Genomic DNA, 7765 nt, shown 5'->3' on the forward strand with positions numbered 1-7765 from the left:
GCATATTTCTAGAACTTACTCATTTGTTTAATTATAGCTTTATGAGCTGGAGAGATGGCTGCTCTTCCAGAGGACCTGGGTTCAAGTCCCAGCACCCACATGGCAGCTTACAACTGTCTGTAACTCCAAGATCTGTCTGTACATTCATGCAGGCAAAATGTAATACACATAATATAAAAAAATAAATAAATTACTTAATTATAGTTTTATGATCATTGAAAACTATTTTCTTCTTTTCATTGATGCTCATCCCTGGGAAACAACAAATTTACTTTCTGCACCTGTGAGTTGAATTTTTTGAGGATCTTTAGATAGGTGATGTGATTTAATCAGTTCACACCTGTTAGAATGGCTAGGTTTTTTTGAGTCAGCAAGTATTGGTGAGAATGTACAGAAACTCTAATACTATACTATTAATGACATTAGAAAGTGGTATGTCAGCCATGAAAAACAGTACAGAGAGTCCTTAGAAACACTGAAAACACAATTGCCTTGTGATTCTACTTCAGAATAGTTAAGACATGCATCTTGATAGTTCTGCACTCCTACTTTCATCTCAACACCATTCAGAATTGTTAGGTAGAAGAGAATTCCTATTACTTTTCTCATCACTATGACAAATGACTTGACAAGAGCAACTTAAAGAAAAAACTGTTTAGGCTCACAGTTTAAAAAGTAGTACAGTCTATATGACAGAGAAAATGCAGCAGCAGGCATGTGAGGGGGGGAGCTGTCACACTGTAGTCATAGCAAGAAGCAAATTGTGCAGAAAGTGTTGAAAGGCTGGCTCAACCTTCTAAAGGCTCCACAACTTTACATACAGGGCAACAAGCTGGGGACCAAGTGTTCAAACATGAGCCTATGAACAACATTTCAAATTCAAACCACAGCCCAACTCAGGTATCTGTTGATGGATAAATAGATCAAAAAATGTGTGATATATTATACACAATGAAATATTGACTATGAATTATTACAAACCAGAGACTTGGGTAGAGTAATTGGATTCCTGGCCAGTGTACCAAATGTTTTGGGGTCTGCTTGAATCCAACACAACTCAACCACCAAGTCAATGCAAAAAAGAAATTTTATTGTAACCAAGTCACTGCTGATCAATCAGGGACACAGAACAGATCCAATAGCTAAACTGCTTTTAAGCACAAAAATTACAAAAGCCAAAATCATTTGTGCCAAATTATAGTTACATTTTCCACCAATCAAGATTCAGTGAAAAGGTTCTTTCCTAGGAACATTTCTTTGTGGTATACTTACCCTGTTCACAATGGTTGGTTTGTGCAACTGGGCCTGGGTGCCTTGCCCAGCATTCATATCTCAACTTGTTAACCAGGATGTCACTCATCTAGGGAGTTTGAAAACTTAAACTTTGTCCCTTATTCAAAATAGAAGTTTTATTCAAATGGATTTTGTTTGGTTTCTTCTTATAATTCAGCATTTAAAAACAATAATACTCTACAATTTTGACAACATATTGGCCTGGGATACATTCTGCTAAGTTACATGAACACAAACACTGCTTTTAAAAATAGAAATAATATTTAAAACAAAGACTGTAACCTCTCATATTTCTGGCTTCTTTCAGATAATTGTGCATTTTTTTGTATTTTTGTATTTTTGTATTTTTGAACTGTTTCCTGTGGCAGCACTGTCTAGAGTTGAGGAAGATCTGGGATTCACATCACTCTCATCCCACAAACAACCTTATTCTCCTTTTTTGTCTTTCTGGTCACTATAGACCTTGGAGATCTGCTTGCATCTCCCTTCCATCTCTATGATGCCACCTCTACTTTGATCCAACTTTGATGATTTCTTTGTCCTATTCCTCTTCTTTCTTCTTCTCCTCCTCCCCTTCCTCCTCCTCTTCTTCTTCCATCCTCTTCTTTTATAAGGTAAGGGAACAGTTTTATTTTAAAACAAATACCAATGAAATCAATAAACACCTTTTATTAATGTAAATTATTTTTAAATAGAAACATATACATCAAATTTCACTTCTATTCACTTACAAAAACATACCTACAAAACAAGCTAATACAAATGAAGGTACATGACTGTGTACAATATATGCAAATATCAAGCCAGAATTTTCCAAGACAATTTTTGGCCCTCATTTTCCAATACCATAATTTTTACATAAATATACTGACAAATATATAAAATCAATGCACACACTTAAAATGTACATACTAGAATCCAAAGAGCCATGAAAATATAATACTAGTGAATACATTAACATAAACATGATGTAATCTGAAACGATGTGATCTGTGCAGTGTTGTGATTATGTAAACAGTGACGAATATATAAACCGTGAGTCATGAAATGCCCATGCCCTAAGCAAAAGAAGTGAAGCATCCAAACAGGAAGCCACACACCCCCTTGCAAGCCAAGTTCTCTAAGATGAAAGCATGAAGAGAACTCAGAGGTGTCAACCATGTCATCTAGAGTAAAATTGTAGGAAAACAGAGAGTCTCAAAGTCTGACACAAGCTAACTTCTTTTTGCTTTAAAGGCCCTGATGCAGACTTGCTGCTCTGTTCCATGGCTTCAAGAGATAAAACTAAAGAAGTTGTTAATGGGTTCAGGTGCTGTGAGGGAAGCCACAAAAAAATGGTCAGAACTGAACATTTTCATCTCCACCACCTTGGTTTACAACTGATGTATTTTCCAAAGAAAACTGTAAGCTGTTCCCTAACAGAAAGGCAAAGACAGCAGGCAACAGAAAACAAAGACAGTGTGATCAGAGCTTCTTCCAGGGAACCTTCCTGGCTATCAATAGTGATATTTTTTAGCCCAAGGTTGTAAGAAAGACCCTGGAGCTTTTGATACTGGTGATTGTGCTCCATCGTATTTTTAGAGATATCACTAATTTTTTCTTATATTCTTCTAGAACTTTCTTCATAAAGGTGACCTCCTTTTCATAGAAATCAACATCATCCCTGCTCTGTATTTGCTATGTATATATCTTTTCCACCTATTTCAAATTGTTCAGCCTTGTTGAAATTATACTCTTAATAGAGATGTTCCTGGTGTACCTGGTATGTCCCAAAGGCCTATTCTCAGGAGGTAGTATCCAATACAACTTCTAGTCAAAGCCCTGCCAATACCATGGCTTTATATTCTTTTGACTGAATGACAATATCTAGCTTTTCAGAAAGAATGCTTGCAGGCAGAGCAGAGAGTTGATGAACAACTGAACTCACCACTGCCATGCTGATCACAGAAGCTGTGAGAACAGGCCATGACCCAAGTATAACTAGAGAACTTGATACAACACTTATGATAATTGCTAGGCAACACATCTTCACGCAAATACAAGATAATAATCTCCAGAAAAAGAATCCAGAAAGCAATGCAGACATTTCTCATTTAGCGTGCAGCCATAATTAACAACATGAAGGTCCAGATGGGCAATGTTTTTGGTATCAATCTGGTGTTCTCTCGTGAATACTAAATATTTATACTTCTTGAATTTTGTGCTTAGTTTCTGTTATCAGATAAATCTAGCTTTAATTTAGAAATCCAAACCTAAATATCTTAGAAAGTGCCTAGCATCATTTCTACCTTTATAGTTCCATCAGACTCTAAACCTTCCTCTTGAGGATGTCCAAGCCCACTTTATAGATATTCTGGGTTTCACAGAACATCTGGGATGACACACAAGTGCTACAATCCCAGCTCTTTTCAGAACATATTTCCTCTTCAACCTAGAACAGCCCACCACAAGTGAGAGACAGAGCTCTAACTTTGACTTCTCGATAGTTCACTTGAGGAATTTTCCCTCAGACTGGTCCAGAATTCTTCAAAATCCTTGCTTTTGATCATTATTGCCTGGAATATTTACCAAAACATTAGACCCTTCTAATGCACACTGTTTTAAGGCCAGAAAGACAACATTGGGCCACTACGTGATCGGCCTGAAGTTTTCAGATAAGAAAAATTGGAACACTGAATCCTTGCTATTTAAGTGGGTATGGAATGCAGGCAACATCTTGAAATTCTGCTTAGATAAAAGATTTAGAATAAATTCTTCAGCACTTATGAAAGTGAAACTGTGATTATAGTTTTTTGAGAAACACCAATTTTTTTTCTCGTTTTGAGTTGATGACAGTTCATTGACAACAAAGGGAATATCTTTGGATGATTAGACACCAACTTCTCTGGGATGCATTTCACAGAGCAAGAACTATTTTTAATCATTACTGTAAGGACTGGAACTTAACAAGCCTTTCCAAAAAACAAGCTAACAACGTACATCAAAATTTGTGGCTCACCCAATATTATTCCACTCTATAGGAGTAACTCACCAGGAAGACAAAAAATTACTTTACACAGGTTTCTATTTAAACATTACTTAATGTGACAAGGTATTGAGAATGCTCTTAATATGGGTTCTCCAATCATTTGATAAATAAGCCGTAATGCATCTGCTACAAGGATTATTACACAGCCCCTGGAAGTGGAGTTTCTCAAGCAATTATAATCATATGGGAGAGAAATTCATGGTGTAACATCTGGATTTCTTTTTCTTTTAAAAGCAATTCATGTTTAGAATAGTGTCCATGGCATACATTTTTGCAGAGAGGATCATACCTCTGTGGTACCAGCCTTGTGCAGTAATAACTTAGCAAGGGCTTCACTAGTAGCATATGTTGGAGACACATGCCCAGTTAGCACTGGTTGTTGTTCCCCGATAAATGATCCACTAATCACATTAAGACTGAGTTCTTATAGCCATATTATTCTATGTGAGTGATTCCTCACCACCTATGGCTAGACCACAAATGGACTCTCAGCAGGAACTCCAGAAAACAGGTTGACTCCGGAAAGAAACAAGTTGCTTTGATGGAGAGAGAGGATGGAGTTGGAAGCTGTGTGGTAGTCATGCTTGGTTAGATAATGTCTGAATAGGAAGAAAGGGTAAGGGTGAGATTTCTTAACATGCTAATGTCTGCCATTCCTATCTTTCTCTGGCCAGCTGTCCTTGGCATATTGCCAGTGTGCTTTACACAAATTGCTAATTTTATTTAAGAAGTTGGATTAACATAGGTTTCTATGATTAAGCTACCAGGAGTCTGACATAAACAAACCAGCAAGAGCTTCTCTAAACAGTGGTAATGGTGAAAATGTTTAGAGTTGTATTTTCTTCTTTATACTTTTGTGAATATTTATAGTTTGTCTAAAGGAAGCAAGATCATTTTCATAATAAAAACGATGAAGTGCATTATGAAAGAGAAAAGTATTTCCAAAGGCACGTTTTGTTTTTCCTCTCACAACAGAGAGATCCTCACTACTCAAGTATTCTGAAGTGTAATTCCCATGGTGAAAGATGAAACTTACCCTTCTAAGCTACTCAGTGTGTTTTTAGGTGGTAGGGTTCCCATTGACCAGAGAGAGCCTTACAGCAAGCTAACACCACATCTAGACATGAGCTCTGTTGACCAGGAAATGGAATGAATCTTTGTCAGCAATTGCTTTCAGACACGTGACCTGATGTGGGGTGATGGAACTCAAAGAGACACTTGTAGCAATTGCTTTTCTCTACTTTCCCGGAAGATCTTTAAGAGATTACCATTGTCTCTTACAGACAGAGACCAAAGCAGTTGCTGTCATCTTGCTCTCACAATCAGTCACCTAAACAAGAGGAAAGACAAAAGAATGGAAGGCATATTAGAGCTGACGCTGTCCATACAATCAGTCTTGATCCCTGCTTACATTTGGACACCCCCTTAAGGAATCCAGTAACTTTTAGCTAGTTTGAATTAGGTCATGCGTCTTTTGTATCTAAAGCTTTTAGTCATTGCTATGAAACTGGAGCTGTTACCATGTACCCATTCATTTATTCCTACCCTATCTTTCCAGTTATTTCTACATCATCCTGTCCCTGAACCAGCTTTCTTATTTCCTGCTGATATTAGGCTGGCTTATCTTATAGTTAGTGTGTATGTGGAGCCTATATTGTAACATGTGTAAACTTTTACTGCCCTTCCTGCTGTTTTCTTGACCATACAACTATCTTCCCTGGGGCTTCTGCCTGGGAGAGGACACTAATACTCTTGCAGGTGACTGCTCAGTCAGCCCTTCCTTTGCCTGTTATACCCCAGCATGTGTTTTGGAGAAGTGAGCCCTGGGAGTTATTACTTGATACCTTGAGATTGCCCTTGCAAATTAATTATACAGAAGAGAGATATAGTCAGTAGTAATTTATTCTGTCTTGGTTAGTGCAAGTTTATGCCTCATGAAGAAACAGGTAGGATTTAAAGGCAATTAAATCAAAATTCTTATGTGGTAGCTTCTAGGGTATAATCAACATTGATGAAGCTCCTGAACAAATTCAGCTGTGAGAGCCCTTAGGCGCTCTGACTCTACAGAGTCCCAGTAAATCAGCCCCACTTATGCAAGAAGTGTTGACTCAAGCAAGGGCTTTTCATATGTTTCACCTGCTAGTCACTTGAGAAAAAAAAATGTAGCAAAGAATGAGCTAAACTAAGAATTATACCTAAGACTTCAGTTTCCTAACAGTCACCTAGAACTATACAGAGATGCAAGATGTTTGTTTTAGGTACTAAGAATTCATCTTAAGGCTTAACACATGCTATGCAGGGTTCTACCAGTGAGTTGTATCCCAAACCCACAAGCACCAAAGTTTTTTGCAAAACATCAAAGTCCAGGTTTTCAACACTCTAAATGAACACAAAACTTTATTATATTTTCCTTAGATAAAGTTTGTTTTCTAGAATCTTAAGGACAGTCTAGAATTTTGTGATAATAGTATTCTATCTCTACCCATTATTTCTGACTATAAAATAAATATGCACATGCATATGCAAAATAAAAAATGTCGGTCTATTATAGTACCTGATGGATCACAAACATTGGAGAAAATGGGTAAATAGGTGTCACATTTCAGAAGAGTTGTGGTGATGACTAAATTAAGAAGTAGAAATAAATATACCATGAAAAATTCCAACAAAATGTATGAGTGAATGTATGTGTCTGAGTGTGTTTGAGAGTCTGTGTTTGTGGGTGTGTCAGTGTGTTTGTGTGTATAACTGTATGTGTGAGTGTGTGAGATTGTGAGTGTGTGAATATGTATATAAGTGTATATTTTGTGTTTGTGTGTATGATGTATGTGTGCATGTGTGTATAAGTTAGTGTGTCTGTGTGTGTGAGAGTATATGTGTATGCGAGTGCGTGAGTATGTGACAATGTATGACTGTGTGTGAGTGTGTGTTTATATATGAGTGTGTGTGTGTCTGTGTGTAAGTGTGTGTATGTTAGTGTGTGTGAGTGTGCAAGTATGAGTGTGAGTATGTATGACTGTATGTATATATGTGTGAATGTGATGTGTATATGTGTGAGTGTGTGTGTGTTTGAGTACCTCAGTGTATGACTATGAGTGTGTGTTTGTATGTGAGGGTGCGTGTGTGAGTCTGTGTTTGTGTGTGAGAGTGTGTATAAGTGTGTGTATGAGTTTATGTATGTGTTTGTGTATGAGTGTGTGTATGTGTTTGTGTGTGAGTGAGTCTGTGTGAGAATATATGTGTATATGAATGTGTATGAGTATGTGAGTGTGTGTTTGTGTGTGTGAATTGTGACTGTGTTTGAGTGTGTGTGTACAAGTGTGCATGTGTTTGTATATGAGCACATATGTGAGTATGTATGTATTTATTTTGTGGGTGTGAATGTGCATGTGTGTGTTTTTGCCTTTGTCTGTGTGAGTGACTGTGTGTGAGTGGGAATGTTGT

The 7765-nt window shown here is 37.2% G+C and overlaps 1 pseudogene; it reads right to left on the minus strand.

Annotated features, from left to right (window-relative positions):
• Nucleotides 1–2507: 2507 nt before the first annotated feature.
• On the minus strand, nucleotides 2508–3386 carry LOC143438354 (E3 ubiquitin-protein ligase CCNB1IP1 pseudogene; annotated as a pseudogene).
• Between the last annotated feature and the right edge of the window lie 4379 nt (nucleotides 3387–7765).

The sequence above is a fragment of the Arvicanthis niloticus genome, chromosome 25 (assembly GCF_011762505.2).
Source record: "Arvicanthis niloticus isolate mArvNil1 chromosome 25, mArvNil1.pat.X, whole genome shotgun sequence".
Lineage (NCBI taxonomy): Eukaryota > Metazoa > Chordata > Mammalia > Rodentia > Muridae > Arvicanthis > Arvicanthis niloticus.